The sequence below is a fragment of the Musca vetustissima genome, unplaced genomic scaffold (assembly GCF_032173495.1).
Source record: "Musca vetustissima isolate MV318-11 ecotype Yass unplaced genomic scaffold, APGP_CSIRO_Mvet_v1 utg11733, whole genome shotgun sequence".
In the NCBI taxonomy this organism is placed as follows: Eukaryota; Metazoa; Arthropoda; class Insecta; order Diptera; family Muscidae; genus Musca; species Musca vetustissima.
In genome coordinates this window covers 399,397-415,919 of record NW_026883423.1, presented here as the reverse complement: position 1 = coordinate 415,919, position 16,523 = coordinate 399,397, and the positions used below count along the sequence as shown (strand labels likewise).

At 33.8% G+C, this 16,523-nt stretch overlaps 2 non-coding genes across 2 annotated transcripts; both read left to right on the top strand.

Moving 5' to 3' along the window:
• The first annotated feature begins 620 nt into the window (after positions 1-620).
• Trnay-gua (transfer RNA tyrosine (anticodon GUA)) lies at positions 621-719 on the top strand. The gene is made up of 2 exons: positions 621-656; positions 684-719. It is a non-coding gene; the product is annotated as a tRNA-Tyr (tRNA).
• Positions 720-1,047: 328 nt separating this feature from the next.
• On the top strand, positions 1,048-1,147 carry Trnay-gua (transfer RNA tyrosine (anticodon GUA)). The gene is made up of 2 exons: positions 1,048-1,084; positions 1,112-1,147. It is a non-coding gene; the product is annotated as a tRNA-Tyr (tRNA).
• Positions 1,148-16,523: the final 15,376 nt, after the last annotated feature.

Here is a 16,523-nt window from a genome sequence, read left to right as displayed (position 1 = left end):
TACCAATAACAAATTTTTTTGTAAATTATTTTTCTTATCTTTTAAATCTTCAAATATATATGTGCAAAGTTACAAACCTTAACAATCATTGGTATAGATTTACCAGCCCATTGAAAATCTTGAAAAATTAAAATCGTGAAATGGGGGGAGGGGTTCCCTTAAATCAATTTACTTAATTTTGTCCCATTGTAAACAAACGACTTTAGATCTGTCCGAATGAAATGAAATTTAGCATAGGACGCAGAAAGACATGTGTACGTATTCGACACATATATATATGACGATCACATATTTAATCTCGTCCAATTTCAAGTCAATGGTGATTCAAAAATGTTAGAATACATCTGTTGAAGATAGCCAAAGTGGTTAAAGGTATCATATTGTCGGCCCGTCCGACTTTACTACTTTCCTTACTGGTTTTTAAATTATATTTTGAAGCATAAAAATATGCAATCATCTAGGATAATGATTATATGTAAAATATGTAAAATACGCTGCAATATCGAAGGCCAATTTGATGATGTTCAGACTGAGCAAAAATTACAATCTTATCTTAAAAATTTTTAAATCAAATTTTGAAGCACAAAAATTCTGCATTATATAAAAAATTGCATTCATGGCCTTCGATGCTCAGTTGGTAGAGCGGTGGACTGTAGAAGAGAAAATTTAAATCTGTGAAAGAAATCCATAGGTCGCTGGTTCAAATCCGGCTCGAAGGATATTTTTTCAATATTTAGAAGAATTTAAAAAAAAAAACATGAGAGAAATCCATAGGTCGCTGGTTCAAATCCGGCTCGAAGGATGTTTTCTTTTTTTAGCTACTTTTAGAAATGATCCAAAATGCCATAAATATACAGATTCCTTAGAGATAGTCATGTGCACCTGGCCGTATATGTGTCCCGCCTGTCCATGTATTTTTGTCAACAAAGGTCAGGTGACAGTTCCTATTCAATTTTTTTTATTTGACCAAAACAACGAACCGAAACTACATCACATGTATATATAATGTTTTAGGATACCATTTATTCGGAAAAATTGCATTCATCACCTTCGATAGCTCAGTTGGTAGAGCGGTGGACTGTAGAAGAGAAATTTTTAATCTGTGAAAGAAATCCATAGGTCGCTGGTTCAAATCCGGCTCGAAGGATATTTTCTTTTTTTAATATTTATGTCCTACACAATGATGTGAGGGTATTATATATGTTTGTGTTAACCCAAAAGTTTGTAATGCCATGCCATTCTATACAGAAGAGACCATCGGAAAATTGACCGATCACCATTTAAACAGTCGTTCTAAGTATTAGGTCAGATCCTCTTTACCGCCTAAAATAGGTGACGTTCTGCATATAATAATGGTTCCTAGGGTGACTAGAAAATCTAACAAAAACAATGTTTTAATTTCAACATTCTTTGATATACTATCGACTTCTCGGGTCTACGTCCTTTAGGAGTAAGTAAATACGGCATAGAATACAAAATTTGTAATTTTTCACAAAAAAAGCCTGGGTTCATTTGACCAGCTTAATATTGGCCGATCTTCATCAAAACAGTCATGTATATTTTTTTGACCAGATTCCCTTCATGGTGTACAATTTCGTTGTGTTCGGGTCATAGTTGTGACCTCTAAAGCGACCAGAAAAACATACAAATATAAAGTTTTTGGTACTAACAGGTCTTCACAAAAATTACACCGATCATTACTTGTTAAAGGTGCCACCAATAAACCAATATTTCGCGGCGTTACAAACACACACTGCACAAAATTATACCATACCTGACAACATATTTGTGTAGGGTATATATGAAAATTCAGCAGGATCTTTTCAGGGAGGCTATGTAAAAAATTAAACTAGAAAAAAGAACCGGATCTTTATATCTTCAAATGGATCCATATCGAAAATTTTCTGTAAATATATTTTTGAACCCTTCAAAATACCTTGAACCCCAAAAATTTACATTTTCTGAAAATTTTGCTCTGTTCCATACCCTGAAATAATCGGGCTTGTTCTGGCATTCACTTCAACAGTAGAAATGTATCGAACACACGTCGAGCTGTTCTGTAACCCGAATATAATATCAAACCAAAGTATTATCGATTTTTTAACAATATGATTCTGACTCCCCACGAACCTGAAATGACAAATTACAGCGACTTCGGTAAAAAATTCAGATTATGTCGCAGCATATTACTTTATTGAACTATTTCTGTACAAATTTATGTCGGACTACAAGAACCCAAATGAAATTACAGGTTCTTTAATGAAAATGTGGATAACATCTTTAAAATATCGAAAATACCAAATAGCAATAGCTTTATATTTGGCCCTATATTAATTATTGCGATCTCCATCATGATTTCAACAGGCAGCGGCACAAATTGACTTTTTTTGGTCTCTTTCCTCATATTATATTCTCATATTTTCTAATTAAATATTTTTGATTTTTTGGTTGTTAAATATTTTTGAATGTTTTACCCATTTCAAGAATTAACAAGATGACGCAAAACATTCAATAACCTGCCTCACAATTGAATCTTAATTATATATTAAGACATCGCATCTTAAAATCGAATATTAAATCAGTCTCCAACTCTCATGTAGCGTTCAAACAAAACGATGTTTAATTGCCTTATTCACACGCCGCTTTGATTTTGAATATCACAAATGCGATTAATCTTTAGTTCATTGTGTGTTATTTTTCTCAAGAAAAAAAAACAGAATAATTTCAAAATATCACTCACTTCATTAATCGGCGAATAAACAAAAAAAAACAAATTGATAATAATTATTAAACAATTTAATGGAAGAAGATTTGATATAAATCTTCCATTAAATTACAGATGCCAACAGCCAGTCATACTGTCACTCCGAGTTCGACATTAACAACTAAACGTGACATTTTTGACCGCTTTGGTATTCAATACGAAAATTACCTACATTATCAAAAGAATGAAATGAGCATCACCAGAACCGCTATCAACCATTTCATTCGTCATATGTCACACACACATACTGACAGAATGAATGAAACTGATTATGGACTTCAAATTTTAATTAACCTCCAATGAATGGATGGTGAAATGAATGATGAAATTTCAAGACATATCTCTAAGCCGCATCGATTTTATTTTATTTAGTGAATTAAATTGAAGATAAAGTCAATTTACAACGTTAAAGTGGGTTACGAAATAATGTCTCCACGAATTTGCATAATTATTTTTGTCTGCGACGCGAACTAAAAATGAATATTAAAGAATTTTATCGAAAAAAAAACTTAACAATCTATCTATACTAATAAAAGAATAAAGTGATTGACTGACTTAACGTTTCATTAACGTCCAGACGAAACTGCTGAAGCTAGAACCTTAAAATTTGGAAATTCGTACTAAAACGGCACGAAATGTACTCAAGAGGATTTTTTGGACATTCGGACTTTAAGTATCCTAAAGTACTAAACTGCACTAAACTTGCTACAATTTCGTACCATGTCAATGGATAGAGCTAAAACATGAAATTAGGAATGCGATTTAAGTCAATTTAAAGAGGTGGTTTTTGTAAGCGATACCAAATTCTACCAAATTCGGTACAATTTGAATTTTGAGAAACGGATGAAGCTGGAATCTTAAAATGTGAAATTAACATTACCATCGGAGTATAGGATAGCGATATGTAGGTATTTTTATGCCCTTCACCGCATTATTATGTCTTTGTGCATATGTTTGTAACAGGCAAAAATAATAAAATAATCGAAAACCATGGGTCTATGTTTCCTTTTGAGAATATACATAGAATCACTTTCTAAGTCGATTTATTCATGTCCGTCCGTCTGTCCGTCCGTCTGTCTGTCCATGTTAAATTGTAAACAAAGTACAGGTCGCATTTATGATCCGAATTGGCTGAAATTTGGCATAGGTCACTTATTCGGCCCAAGGACGAACCCTATTGAAATTGGGAAAAATCGGTTCAGATTTAGATATAGCTCCCATATATATATTTAACCGATTTAATGTAAACGGTCCCTATATATCTTTCGATTTGCACGAAATTTGGTACAGCCTAATCACTTAAGTCTAGAATGATGTCTGCCAAGTTTCGAGAAAATCGGTCCGATTTAGATATAGCTCCCATATATAGTTTCGTCCGATTTAATGTAAATGGTGCCCCAAAGTCCCTATATATCTTTCGATTTGCACGAAATTTGGCATAACGTACTGAATTGAGCCTAGAATGACGTCTGATTACTTTCGAGAAAATCGGTCCAGATTTATATATAGCTCCCATATATAGTTTACTCCGATTTCATTTAAATGGTGCACCAAAGTCCCTATATATCTTTCGATTTGCACGTAATTTGGTACAGCCTAATCACTTAGGTCTAGAATGATGTCTTGCCAAGTTTCGAGAAAATCGGTCCAGATTTAGATATAGCTCCCATATATAGTTTCGTCCGATTTCATTTAAATGATGCCCCAAAATGCCTATATATCTTTTGATTTGCACTAAATTTGGCATAACGTACTGAATTAAGCCTAGAGTGATGTCTGCCAAGTTTCGAGAAAATCGGTGCAGATTTAAATATAGCTCCCATATATAGTTTCGTCCGATTTCATGTAAATGGTCCCATAAATAGTTTCGTCCGATTTTATGTAAATGGTGCACCAAAGTCCCTATATATCTTTCGATTTGCACGAAATTGGGTACAGCCGAATTACTTAGGTCTAGAATGATGTATGCCAAGTTTCGAGAAAATCGGATCAGATTTAGATATAGCTCCCATATATAGTTTCGTCCGATTTCATGTAAATGGTGCACCGCAGTCCCTATATATCCGTCGATTTGCACGAAATTCGGTACAGCCTAATCATTTAGGTCTAGAATGATGTCTGCCAAGTTTCGAGAAAATCGGTCCAGATTTAGATAGATATAGTCCTTTTTATTATAGATTGATTTTGAGTAATTGACGCACCATATCAAACTCCTCATGTTAGTCAGATTGACATCAAGGTTTGCACATCGTACAAAATTGAGCATAAAATTATATAGTTGCGTTTTCTAGAAGTACATACCTAGCCCAACGGATGACTTATTTATATTTGTTTGAAGTCGATTTACATACTTTATGGATAGATCTAGGTAGATTCACATTTAGATAAATATCACATATTTTATTTCATCCAATTTCATGCTAATAGTCCTATTTAATATACCCATAGTGGTGAAGGGTATCATATAGTCGGTCCCGTCCGACTTTACTACTTTCCTTACTGGTTTTTGTATGGATGATGTGTATTTGCCTATGTTATTCAGGCAAATTTTGAAGACGGTATCTGTAACCGTTCTTAAGATATACGGATATTACATGTTTAGAAATGTTGAGGTATGTTTACTAATGATGCTATAACTCTGCAACCACTCGAATTTTTTTAAGTTTATTAAGCTAATTTTACATTCAGGGCATGTCATGACATACTATGTAAATCTTATTAACATCTGTTCAGGAGTTACATTTTTTTATATTTTGTATATACAGATAGCAGAAGAAAAAATTGAGACTCAGTTCAAATGAACGTCCTTGGGGAGTACTATCAGAATATATGAATCCATAATGTTTAAAAAGAATTTCCGAATTCTCTGGGGTCTCCACACTGCATCAATTTTAGTTTTGTGAAATGAGTACCAGCATATGAAATCCATTTATCTATTTTAAATTTTTGTCACACACCCTATAAAATAAACAAACATTATATAAATAAAATATTTAAAACAATAACAATGGTCTGAGAAACAGGTTATTCAGTAGCGAAGACGATAATGATATTCAAAAATGTAAATGAATTCGGTTTTAATGTAAATTAGTAGATTAAATATTTTGTTTCTGATTTTTTGTTGACGAAGACATAAACAAATGTGTTTAACATCACTGTTTTTTATTTGCTTACATTTGATTGTTGTTGTTTTTTGTTTTTGTTTTAAATTGTGGATCTTTCACCCTGAATAAATTAATTTTCAAAATAATTATGTTAATCAGTCAGGACAAAAAATAATAAATAATAATTTTAATTTATTAGACAAATTAACTGCATCAATAAATAAAATAATGACAGATATTAAAATTATGTCCAATAAATTTAAAACAAAAATTAAATATTTATTTAAAAATATATAGGTACTCAAATGTTGTCAATTTGTAGATAACAGAAATGAGGGAAGTAGACATGAGTTCAAAATATTTTTTTGAAGAATTTTAGGTGTTTGTTAATCAGATCAAATGTAAATTGTTAATGATATCAAGTGGAGATTGACAACTGTTGTATGAACTTTGTATTCTTCCCTATAACCATTTAATTATTTTTTTTCTCCTAATCATTAAAACACACTTAAAACTGTTTGTTTTTTTAATTAATTTGAATATTAATTCTATATTTATCTTTCCGTTTGATAATTGCCATTAATTCGGAAGTCGTTATGACAACACAAATTACATTTAATTGCATATTTATTCGTTTTATATATGTGTACGTGTGACCTAAAAAACACCTGTCGTCTGCCGTCACATTTTTGTTTTAATTTGTTACAGATGAGCATTTAGATTAACATTTTATATTTGGAGAAAAATTAAGGCGACAGAAAAACATTTAACCGGTTTTGTTTACAAAAGGATTTGACATTAGCTTTGGCTTAAAAAAACATATTAAATAAAAATAACAAAACAAAAACATGGTACTTAAAAAAAAGGAATAGGTCATAGAAATAAAAATATATAAATCCACGCCTAAAGGCACACCTCAAAAACAAGTATTTTTAAAAATCCACGCCTAAGGATATGCCTCACAAAAAAGTATTTTTAAAAATCCACGCCTAAAGGTACACCTCAAAAAAAAGTATTTTTAAAAATCCACGCCTAACGGTACACTTCAAAAAAAAGTATTTTTAAAAATCCACGCCTAAAGGCACACCTCAAAAAAAAAGTATTTTTAAAAATCCACGCCTAAAGGTACAGCAACCTCAAAAAAAGTATTTTTAAAAAAACGTATTTTAAATGCAATCATTTGTATTTTTAAAAATCCACGCCTAAAGGTACAACTCAAAAAAAGTATTTTTAAAAATCCACTGAAAAAAGTATTTTTAAAAAATCCACGCCTATGTACAAAAAAAAGTATTTTTAAAAATCCAAAAAAAGTATTTTAAAAATCCACTAAAGGTACACCTAAAAAAGTATTTTTAAAAATCCAAAAAAAGTAATGGAAAAATCCAAAAAAAATTTTTAAAAATCCACGCCTTGGTAAGCAACTTTAAAAAAGTATTTTTAAAAATCCAAAAAAACTTTAAAAAGTATTTTTAAAAAATCCACGCCTTGGTACAAATTTGAAAAAGTATTTTTAAAAATCCAAAAAAAAGTATTTTTAAAAATCCACGCCTAAAGGTACACCTCAAAAAAAGTATTTTTAAAAATCCAAAAAAAAGTATTTTTAAAAATCCACGCCTTGTAAGCAACTTTAAAAAAGTATTTTTAAAAATCCACGCCTTGTACAACAAAAAAAGTATTTTTAAAAATCCACGCCTAATGGTACAACTTTAAAAAAGTATTTTTAAAAAATCCACGCCTAATGGTAACCTCAAAAAAAGTATTTTTAAAAAATCCACGCCTAATGGTACAACTCAAAAAAAGTATTTTTAAAAATCCACGCCTAATGTACAACTTTAAAAAGTATTTTTAAAAATCCACGCCTAATGGTACACCTCAAAAAAAGTATTTTTAAAAATCCACGCCTAATGGTACACCTCAAAAAAAGTATTTTTAAAAATCCACGCCTAATGGTACACCTCAAAAAAAGTATTTTTAAAAATCCACGCCTAAAGGTACACCTCAAAAAAAGTATTTTTAAAAATCCACGCCTAAAGGTACACCTCAAAAAAAGTTTTTTTAAAAATCCACGCCTAAAGGTACACCTCAAAAAAAGTATTTTTAAAAATCCACGCCTAAAGGTACACCTCAAAAAAAGTATTTTTAAAAATCCACGCCTAAATGTACACCTCAAAAAAAGTATTTTTAAAAATCCACGCCTAAAGGTACACCTCAAAAAAAGTATTTTTAAAAATCCACGCCAAAAGTGTTTTTAAAAATGCACGCCTAAAGGTACACCTCAAAGAATATATTTTTAAACATTTACGCCTAAAGGTACACCTCAAAGAATATATTTTTAAACATTTACGCCTAATGGTACACCTCAAAAATTTATTTTTAAAAATCGACGCCTAAGGATACACCTCAAAGAATATATTTTTAAAAATCGACGCCTAAGGGTACACCTCAATATTTTTTTTTAAACATCCACGCCTAAGTGTACACCTCAAAAAAATAATTTTTAAAAATCCACGCCTAAGTGTACACCTCAAAAAAATTATTTTTAAAAATCCACGCCTAAGAGTACACATCAAAAAAAGTATTTTTAAAAAGCCACACTTGAGGAAAAATGGACAGTTCACTTTTTTGGCCCAAGGGCGAACCCTATTAAAATTGGAGAAAATCGGTTCAGATTTAGATATAACTCCCATATATAGTTTCGTCCGATTGTATGTGAATGAAGCACCAAACTATCAATATTTTTCCGATTGGGACAAAATTTTGCACAGCGCACTGAATCAGGTCCATACTTATGTATGCGAAGTTTTGTTGGAATCGGTTCAGATTTAGATATATGTCCCGTATATAGTTTCTTCGATTTTATGTGAATGAATCACCAAACACACAATATTTGTCCGATTGGGACAAAATTGTCCACAGAGTACTGAATTAGGTCCATACTTATCTATGCGAAGTATTGTTGGAATCGGTTCAGATTTAGATATAGCTCTCGTATATAGTTTCATTCGATTTTATGGGAATGAAGCACCAAACTCCCAATATTAGTCCGATTGGTACAAATTTGTCCACAGAGTACTGAATTAGGTCCAGACTGCGAAATTTTGTTAAAATCGGTTCAGACTTAGATATAGCTCTCATATATAGTTTCGTCCGATTTTATGTGAATGATTCACTAAACTCCCAACATTTGTCCGATTGGGACATAATTCTGCACAGAGTACTGAATTAAGTCCACATTGATGTTTGCGAAAATCTGTCAAAATCGGTTCAGACTTAGATATAGCTCCCATATATAGTTTCATCCGATTTTATGTGAATGATTCACCAATCTCCCAATATTTGTCCGATTGTTGAAATCGGTTCAGATTTTGATATAGGTCTTATATATTATTTCCTTCGATTTTATGTAATTGGTGCACCGAAGGGCCTATGTTTGTTCGATTTACACGGTATTTGGCCGATGGTATTAAATTGAATATAGAATGAAAAGAAATGGTGTATGCAACGGTTGCTCAATTAGGTACAAATGGTACACCTAAGAATCCAAGTCTGCCCGTTTGACATGCAATTTTTCAATGATTTCAGAATGGTATGTGTATGGTGTTTTTTTTTCAATTGGTTCAAATATCTATCTAGATAGCACATTTAATTTCGCCCGATTCCATCCTAATGGACCTCCAAAGATTCTATGTATGTTCTATCTACAGGATATTGTAGATATTAACATTTCTTGTATGTACCCAATTTGGTGAAGGGCATCAGTCCGATTTTGGAACTTGTCTTACGGGTTTTTACAAACTCACGCCTAAGGACGTACCTTAAAATACCACGCCTAAAGATATAGCCCAAAATATATTTTTTATAAAATATATGCTTAAAATAATATGTTTAAAACCAACATGGCTTACAGGGACTGCAACGAATATTTCGAAGTTTTTACAAATCGATTTTTCGAATACCTTCCTTCATGATGAAGAGATTTAACAAGTGAAAAGCACGAGAAATTCGACCGGGCCGAACTTTTGATACCCACCAACTTAGTTATGGTGTTATTAGTTCCATATAACCGTACTTCACTGTACATTACCAGACGTCCCGATTTTTTTTAATTAGCTTGTTAACATAACAACAAATATTTCTTAAATTTCCAAAGATTCTAATTATTACCAATCACTGAAGTGTGTGGAAGAAATTCTGCTGCAAATTTGCATAAAATTCCAATAAAGATAAGTGTGACTGCAAATCTGAAACAAAGAGAATTTTAATTCTCTGTTCTTGCTGTAACTGGACAAAACAAAAAAAAAACAGAATCATCATTAAATTTGTTTACAAAAAAACAAAATAAGAAACAAAATTTTTTTGGAGATTTACTAATCGACAGATTGGCGCAAGCGTATAAATGGCAATGCAATCATTCCGGAATTATGCAGTCGATGAAAATTATTCGTACAACCTCAAAGAAACGACTTACAGTTGAGGGAAAAATGAATATTTTTGTGATTTTTGGTAAATATTGGAAACAAAGGAAACAAATTCAAATTTTAATTTAAAAAAATATTTTTTAGGTCTTCTTTGCATGGGTTTGGTGGCGGCCATGGGCCAAGAGGAGGTCGCCACACCATCAACTGTTATCCAGCCACCACATCATTTTAGTCCCAAATTTGCAAGACAAGCTGAGGACTTGGCTGAGCAGGTTAAAGAACGAGCGCGACAATTGCAACATGAGCAAGAGGGGGAGGTTGTAACCACTAGCCAAAAACCCCACACATTCAGCGATAAATTTGTGCAGCAAATTGAGGCCTTGGCCAAACTTGTAAAAGAACGCACCGGTTTGGTTGTGGAAACATCCACCACAGCAAAGCCTCATCAATTTAGCGACAAATTTGTACAGCAAGTAGAAGCTTTGGCACAAAAAGTTGCCGAACATAATCGCAAACAGGCCCAAAATCCAAGTCCATCAACAGAAAATCCCCAGCAACATCAATTTAGTGAAAAATTTGTACAACAAGCGGAAGCGTTGGCCCACCAAGTCAATGATCATCTGAAGAAAATGCAACAAGTTGTTCCAGGCATGATCAAGCCTCAGGAATTAAGTGATCAATTTGTGCAACAAGTGGGAAAATTGGCAACATTGGTGAAGGATCACTTCAACAAAATGACTGGGCAAATGTCAAGTTCTTCCGAGACCGATAAATTTGTCCAAGAAATTGTGGCATTGGCACATCAGGTTAAAAAATATGTACAAAAACTGTCACAAGTACATGTCCCTCTAACACCAGAAGTCGTTGAGAAGGTACAAAAAGTCCAAAAACATGTCCAGCAAGTAATGCAACAAGTTGAGCAACATATACCACAAGTATTGCAACATGCTATTCAACAGAAGAGTGAACAACAAAAACAGCAAGGTAATCAAGATGTTCCAGTAAAAGGGCAAAATGTTTCTGATCAGGTTGTGCAAAAAGTTCCCGTTGTTGTCCACGATCATGTTGAAAAAAAAGTAGTAGATGTTGCCGAACAAGTAGTTTCCCAAGCTCCACAACATGTACCCAGCGTTGTGCAACAGCATCCCGTTTCAAATCAGGTTGAGAAAAAAGTTGTCGATGTTCCGGTCAATGTGGAAAATGTTGCTGGTCAGGTTCAACAACATGTTCCCGCTGTTGTTCATCATCCTGTTGAAAAGAAGGTTGTAGAAGTACCTGAAAAAGTTCAACAAGTTGTTGCTCAGGTTCATCAGCATGTTCCAGTCGTAGTGCAACACCATTTAAACAATCAGGTTGTAGATAAGAAAGTTGTAGAAGTTCCCGACAAAGTTCAGCAAGTTGTTGCTCAAGTTCATCAACATGTTCCCGTTGTTGTGCAGCACCATGTTGCTAATCACCTTCAAGCCGTAGCAAAGCAAAATGGAGAAGTTCCAACTGGAGTTCCAAATGTTGTAGAAAAGAAGGTCAAAGGAGTTGTAGTTCCAGACAAAGTTAAAGACATTGTAGCACAAGTTCACCAACATGTTCCAGTTGTTGTGCAGCACCACGTTGCTAATCAAGTTGTAGGCAAGAAGGTCGAAGGTGTTGTAGTTCCGGATAAAGTCAAAGACATTGTAGCACAAGTGCATCAACATGTTCCAGTTGTTGTGCAACATCACTTGGCGAATAAAGCAGTAGAAAAGAAGACTGTGGAAGTTCCGGATAAGGTAAAGAAGGTAGTTGAACAGGTTCATCAACATGTTCCCGTAGTTGTTCAACATCATGCTCAACGCACCGAAAAGAAATTAGGCGATGTTCAAACCGGCGTTTCAAATGACGTAGATAAGAAGGTTGGAGGTGTCGAAGTTCCCGACAAGGTAAAGCAAATTGTGGCTCAAATTCATCAACATGTACCCGTTATTGTTCAGCATCACTTAGACAATCACGTTCAAGCCGTACCAAAGAAGGTTGTAGATGTTCAAACTGGGGTACCTAATGTTGTTCCCGACAAAGTTAAGGATATTGTATCTCAAGTTCATCAACATGTTCCAGTTGTTGTGCAACATCATTTGTCCAATCAAGTTGTAGGAAAGAAAGTTGTAGAAGTTCCTGATAAAGTTCAACAAGTAGTTGAACAGGTGCATCAACACATTCCCGCTGTTGTGCAGCATCATGTTGCCAATCATGTGCAAACCGCTGAAAAGAGAGTCGCAGTGCCCGATGTGGTGGAAAAGAATGTTGAAGGAGTTGTCGTTCCAGAAAAAGTTAAGGACGTAGTTTCCCAGGTCCATCAACACATTCCAGTTGTGGTGCAACATCACCTGGCCAATAAAAATGTGGGAAAGAAAGCAGTAGAAGTTCCCGTCAACGTACAAAATGTAGTTCAACAGGTCCATCAACATGTTCCTGTAGTAGTTCAACACCATGTTGCCAATCATGTTAAAACCACTTCAACTTCCGCCCCGAAAGTCGTTGAAAAGAAAGTAGCAGCAGTTGAAGTTCCCGACAAAGTTAAGGACATAGTATCCCAGGTTCATCAACACATTCCAGTTGTTGTACAACATCATTTGACCCAGCAAGTTGTAGAGCAGAAGAAAGCTGTCGAAGTTCCGGACAAGGTAAAGAAAGTTGTTGCCCAAGTTCATCAACATGTTCCCGTTGTTGTTCAGCAACATGTTGCAAATCAAAAAAAGGCTGTCGAGGTTTCAACCGTAGTTCCCAGTGTCGTTGAAAAGAAAGCTTCGGTTGTTAAAGTACCAGAAAAGGTCAAGAATATTGTAAACCAAATTTATCAACATATTCCATTAATTATTCAACATCATTTGGCTAATCATGTTGCTCGGAAGAATGTTGTAGAAGTACCCGATAAGGTACAACAAGTTGTTAATCAAGTTCAACAACATGTTCCCGTAGTTGTACAGCATCATGTAGACAGTCAGGTTAAATCAACGGGAAATAATGTTAATGTTCCCGTCGAGGTAGTTGTCCCAAATGTTAACCAAGTCGTGGAGAAAAAAGATGTTAATGTACATGTTCCCTTGGTCGTTCAGCAACATGTTGTCAGCCAAGTTAAACCGCAAATTGTCGAGGAGCAAGTTGTCGTTTCACCAGTCGTTGTTAAAAAGCAAGAACGCCAAGAAAAATCTGTAAATGTTCCCAAGGTTGAAGGTGTGGTTTCCCATGTCCAACATCATGTGGTGCATCAGCATGGACAGCCTCAAAAACCAACTGTTGTACAAACCACTTTACAAGTTCATCCACATACCAAACCGACAAAGCATCACAAATCACCAGCAGAAGTTATTGTTTCACAAATTGAAAATCACATTCCTCAAGTGATCAGACATCATCTTGAAAACCACCATCATATTCCTCAGCCACAACAACCCCATACACCCTATGAAGTTGTTCATTCCTATGTTGTCAAGGATAAGGCCACCAATGAAATCAAAAGCATTGTCTCCAATATTCGACGAAATGATAAACCACAAATTCATTTAGAAATTTAAGGTGAGGTATAAATGAAAAAATACGATTGAAGCTGTAAAGACAAAAAAATCGCCATAATCGAATCGTAGAATTTGTGTAGTACACATACATATGTATAAAAGAAATATAATCAAAAAAAATTTTTTGATTAAAAAAAATTTCCATATTGAATTAAAAATGTTAGCGAAAAGAATCAAAAAATATATATACCATAATGTTTTCTTTTCTCTTAAAGAAAAATGTTCCAGTTTATTAGGACGGGCTTTTTAACAGTCGTAGGAAAGAAAGCTGTGTAAGTTCCTGACACTATTCAGAAAGTATTTGAACAGTTTCAGCAACATGTTAACATGTTAGTTAAAGAAAAGTGATATTGAATCATTATTTTTCACATAGTTTATCCATAATTTATCCATTCAAAAGGTGCATCAACATGTTCCTGTAGTTGCTCAACAACATGTTGCCGAACATTTTATATCCATTTCAATTTGTTTTGCAACATAATTTTGCCAATCAAGTTGTAGGCAAGAAGAAAACTGTAGAATTACTTGGAAAGAATTATCAGTCCCTACGGTGAAGAAGGAATTTTGAAGATTTGAAGAAAAAATTGTTCTGGTAAAGAACACTTAAAAAGTAATATCAAAAGGACAAAACGCAAGTCTTGGGTGTACTTTAGTGAGTTAATAAAAGGAGCCAGATTTCGAAAAGTAATATCTAAGGATCGCCAATCCATTAGTAGTAATAAACGAATGGATGACACAGAAACTGAACTCCGTTAAAGAGATACTAAACCTATTATCATCCACTCATATTATGGGCAGGTGATGTTCTAGAAAAACAGGCTAATAAAATACCTTAGAAGAAATGCACTTAGTTGTGTAATAAAGCCAGTATGACAAGACGCTTCGCTACTACAATAAGTATGATCAAAAAACGAGGAGGATGAGATGCCTATATAAGGCTTGATAAGCTACAAAAAACTATCGTGGACGATTATATCCGTTCATCGTCACTTTAAAATTCCAGGCATGTTGCAGATACTAAACCTATTATCATCCACTCACATTATCGGCAGGTGATGTTCCAGAAAAACAGGCTAATAAAAGAGCTTAGAGGAAATGAACATAGTTCTGTAATTAATCCTCCAAAACGTGGAGGATGAGATGCCTATATAAGGCTTGATAAGCTACAAAAAACTATCGTGGACGATTATATCCGTTCATCGTCACTTTAAAATTCCAGCCATTTTGCAACATGCAGCTGAGCGAGTATTAATCACAATGAAAGATATCTTTAGTGCTTGCTTCTGCATATCATTCATACCATATCTGTAAAATATGGTAAATGTGACCTTTATACTAGAAATGTTGCAGGACTTCGAAATAAGAAAATAATTTGGCCTGGATCAGAAAATCGCAGCATGCATTTATCAAAGGCAGATCAGTGGATACAGCCCTATATGAGGTGATAGGACACATTGAAAGGAATATATGAAACTCGAACGCGAATCTTTTGATATATCAATGAAGAAGACGATATTTTACTATCCTTTGAAGTTATTTCACTATTCTCCGCAATACCTACAAAATTAGAATTGAAGACGATTACCGAAAAATAGAACATAATAAAATAATATACAAAAGGACGTAACTATATATTGGAGCTATATTTAAATCTGAAGCGATTTCAATAAAAACTCTAGACCTAATTCTGTACTCTGTGCAAAATGTTGTCTAAATCGGACCAATATTGGAGACTTAGTTCATCATTTACATAAAATCGGAGCTATATCTAAATCTGAACCGATTCCAACGAAACTTCTCATACATCAATTTGGTACTAATTCAGTACTCTGTTGAAAATGTTGTCTCAATCGGAGCATTATTGGGAATTTGGCACACCATTTACAACAAATCGGACGAAACTATATATGGGAGCTATATCTAAATCTGAACCGATTTACTCCAATTTCAATAGGGTTCGTCCTTGGGCCAAATAAGTGACATATTCCAAATTTCATCCAAATCGCATTATAAATGCGGCCTGTACTTTATTCGCAAAAGTACATGGATGGGCGGACGGACCAGTTTTCACAGTGCTATAGGATCGATGCCCTCATGTCATAAATATCCGAGTTGTAAGTTGTGCAAAATATTTGCACAAAAATGTCCACGGGTTAATTCATTAAAATTCATGCTTCAAATATTCCAAATTTTACAAATATTTAAAAAATGCAACATATTTTATATTAACTTTTATTTGTTACTTAAATTTTCAAACTAATTTAAGGATTTTGTCTTTAAGTCACAAAAACAACTGCAATTATAAGTTTGTTGCAATTGTCAATTGTAATTTCACCTTCGAGTACAATAATGGAGGAATTCTTAAGAAACATTTGTTGGTTGGCTTTAAGCGGTTTACCATTTCATAAAAGGGGAACAGTAAACCAAGAAGAAGAAGTATATGAATAAGAAAACTTATGCGAAAATTTACGAATGTTGTGGCGGCCCTATAAGACAATTATAAGTTTGGTAACTTCCTGTTGGAAACGACGACAATGATTAACAAGAAGAAGCAGAAGTTATGCCATAAACTCCTGTCACATGTTTCAAGTGTGTATAAAAGGATTCGACTCGAATTTTGCGGTTTCGCAGATAAGCATGAAAGAATGTTGTATAATATGCAAACACATTTGTATGTGTGTGGGTGTCT